At 34.2% G+C, this 3,261-nt stretch overlaps 1 pseudogene; it reads right to left on the reverse strand.

The window, feature by feature from the left end:
- Nucleotides 1-571: 571 nt before the first annotated feature.
- On the reverse strand, nucleotides 572-1,710 carry LOC114641202 (olfactory receptor 6N1-like; annotated as a pseudogene).
- Nucleotides 1,711-3,261: the final 1,551 nt, after the last annotated feature.

Raw genomic sequence — 3,261 nt, forward strand, 5'->3', positions numbered from 1 at the left:
GGGAAGGCGGAAGTATTGTATAATGTTTTCATGTGGCCAGGGTGGATTATATATATATATATATATATATATATATATATATATATATATTTGCAGTTAGAGATCCACAAAGGGAGAAAAAAACTAATCACGTATCATAAAATAGTTTTATTCTTATATATATATAAGAGTACCGAGTACATAGTATACCGAGTATATATATATATACGTATATAACTAATTCTTCACGTGTGCTTTGATACCATGCTGTGTTTTTTGAATAGAACTTATCTTAAGTTAAATCACTACATTAAATATAAAACTATTTCCATTTTATTAAGATACAACTTGAATTTATGGGAAAGAAATTTATTTTTTCTGTTATCAAAAGTCAACTTCATCAAACACTGAATGTATGATTTGCAGTAGTGCAAAACAACTTTACATTTTATGTTGTACCTATGTATTTAACACATTTATTTACAATAACGGAAAAATCATAATTGTATAATTGTCTTTTTGTTTATATTTTTAAACCTGTGGCATATGAAGTGACTCCCTCAGCATCATACAGTGTAGCACTTATGGAACTTGAACTGCCATTTTTGTATTTTATGCACAGCTCAATGTTGTAGCCAGTAATAAACTTTCCAGATGTTTGAAATAAAATCTGTTGCAGGTTCACTGTTTTGGAGTAAAGTGATTTATAATCAAAGCACAAGTATCCACTGTTAAAGAAGTCTTTTTAAGTGGAATTATTCATAAACTACGGACAGAAGGGTGTGTTTTTCCTGGAAAGATAATGTAAATTCTAAAATACTTCTGTGCAGCTGCCTTTATCTTTTCGTTTCTCAAACTGTAAACCATCGGATTAACCATGGGAGTAAAAAAATAATTAAGTCCTCCAATCAAAATTCGTCCGTCATAAGAGATGCTGTCTATTCTCATTCCAATATAAACAATGGCAGTGGAAATGTAGTAGAACAGCACAATAATCACATGAGAAAAACACATTGAGAAGGCTTTCTTGTGGCTTCCTTCCGTTTTAAGTTTAATTACAGAAGTTATAATTTTTAGATATGTCCACAACACAAATATAAAAGGTACATAGACAACAATTAGAACAAGACACAGGGAACCAATGGCATGTCTTGAAACATCAGTACAGGCTAAAGAGATCACCGCTGGATAGTCACAGAAACAGTGCATGATTTGATTTGAACCACAAAATGGTAAGTAAGAGGCCAAGGTGACTGGTATTAATGGCATCAGGAATCCCAGTATCCAAACGGTAGCTGCAATTACTATACAGGTTTTGAGATTAATAATTACATTGTAATGCAAAGGCTTCACAACTGCAACATAGCGATCGTAGGCCATTGCTGCCACAAGTAAAATTTCAGTTGCCCCAAAGGAGATGATCATATACATTTGCACAAAACAGGTGTCAAAGGAAATCGTTTTATGTTCTAAAAACACAGCCAGCATTTTTGGTATGATTGCTGTGACTGTAAGAACATCTAACAGAGCTAAATTCCATAGAAAAAAATACATTGGAGTGTGAAGCCTCTGATCGAGTATTACCAAACGAGGATGCAAAGGTTTCCAGAACAGGTGACCAAAAACAGAGCCAAAAAGAAGCCAAACAGAATGTTCTTGTAGTCTTGAAGTCCAGGAAATCCAATGAGGATGAAATCTGTGATGGATTCAGTCAAGTTGCTCATTGTTTGTTGTGCTTAAATTGGGGTAAAAAATATATATATATTTAAATGTATTATTTATTATAAACAAGTTTATTGCATTTATAAATAGAGTTGGTCTGAACATTATAAGGATAAAGTCATTGAATATGTATAAGTTAAAGTACTAAACAGTATTATTAGCAATTTAAAGTGATTAAATATCCCTTCGTTATACTACTTAATTATCATATTAGATAGTATACTATAATTCCGATGTTTATAAATAAGACAAATAGAGAAGAAAAACTTTAATATGCTCTAGAATGGGGTACAACAATTCTTACAACATGGTAGGAGATTCTATCCATGTGTAGTTTTGTTCATACAAATCAAATGCTATGGTTGCACAAGCCAGGTGATGACAAGAGTCAAACACATTGTATCTTTCAGTATGCATGTCCATAACAAATATAGGTTTTTTTGACTACATGCAACTATTAAAAGATTTCTCCATTCATCCATCTTCAAAACCCACTTACAGGGTGAACACACACACAAGCACACACTAAGACCAATTTATCATCTCCCCAAATCACTAGGAAATATATTATCATTGAAAGGTATGTTAGGCTATTTTCATGCTACCAGGCTGAAGTGACTCAAATCTGATTTTTTGTCTTAATCTAACACAAATCTGATGTTTTAAGGCTGTGTGGACACAGATCTCTGATCATTTAAATCAGATTTGAGTCATTTGTGTCCCTAGATCAGATATGGATACGATTCATAGCCATGCGACATGAGTGAGAATGGTCAGATCGGAATTCATGTGTTTTTCAGCTTATATGCATAGCACAACAAAACAACAATGGAGGAAAGCTACTGCTGTGGCAACAGTCATGGTCCATCCTTAGATAGTTGGACCCAAGATGGGTGGATTAGCAGATAATTTAGAATCCATTATATCATTACAGAAGGACTTGAATAGCATAGAGGCCTGGGCAGATTTGTGGCAGATGGAATTTAATGTCAGTAAATGTAAAGTATTACACATATGAAGTAAAAATTATAGGTTTGAATACACAATGGGTGATTGGAAAATTGAGAGTACACCTTATGAGAAGGATTTAGGAGTCGTAGTGGACTCTAAGCTATCGGCTGCTAGACAGTGTTCAGAGGCCATTAAGAAGGCTAACAGAATGTTAGGTTATACAGCACGGTGTGTGGAGTACAAGTCCAAGGAGGTTATGCTCAGCCTTTATAATGCACTGGTGAGACCTCATTTGGAGTACTGGGTTCAGTTTTGGTCTCCAGGCTACAAAAAGAACATAGCAGCACTAGAAAAGGTCCAGAGCAGAGCGAGTAGACTGATTCCAGGGCTACAGATGTTGAATTATGAGGAAAGATTAAAAGAGCTGAGCCTTTACAGTTTAACAAAAGAAGATTAAGTGGTGACATGATTGAAATGTTTAAAACTATGAAGGGAATTAGTACAGTGGGTTCATGCTGTTACTTTAAAATGAGTTCATCAAGAACACGGGGACACATTTGGAAACTTGTTAACGGTAAATTTCGCACAAACATTAGGAAGTTTTTCTTT

This window comes from Erpetoichthys calabaricus, chromosome 4, assembly GCF_900747795.2.
Source record: "Erpetoichthys calabaricus chromosome 4, fErpCal1.3, whole genome shotgun sequence".
Classification (NCBI taxonomy): Eukaryota; Metazoa; Chordata; class Cladistia; order Polypteriformes; family Polypteridae; genus Erpetoichthys; species Erpetoichthys calabaricus.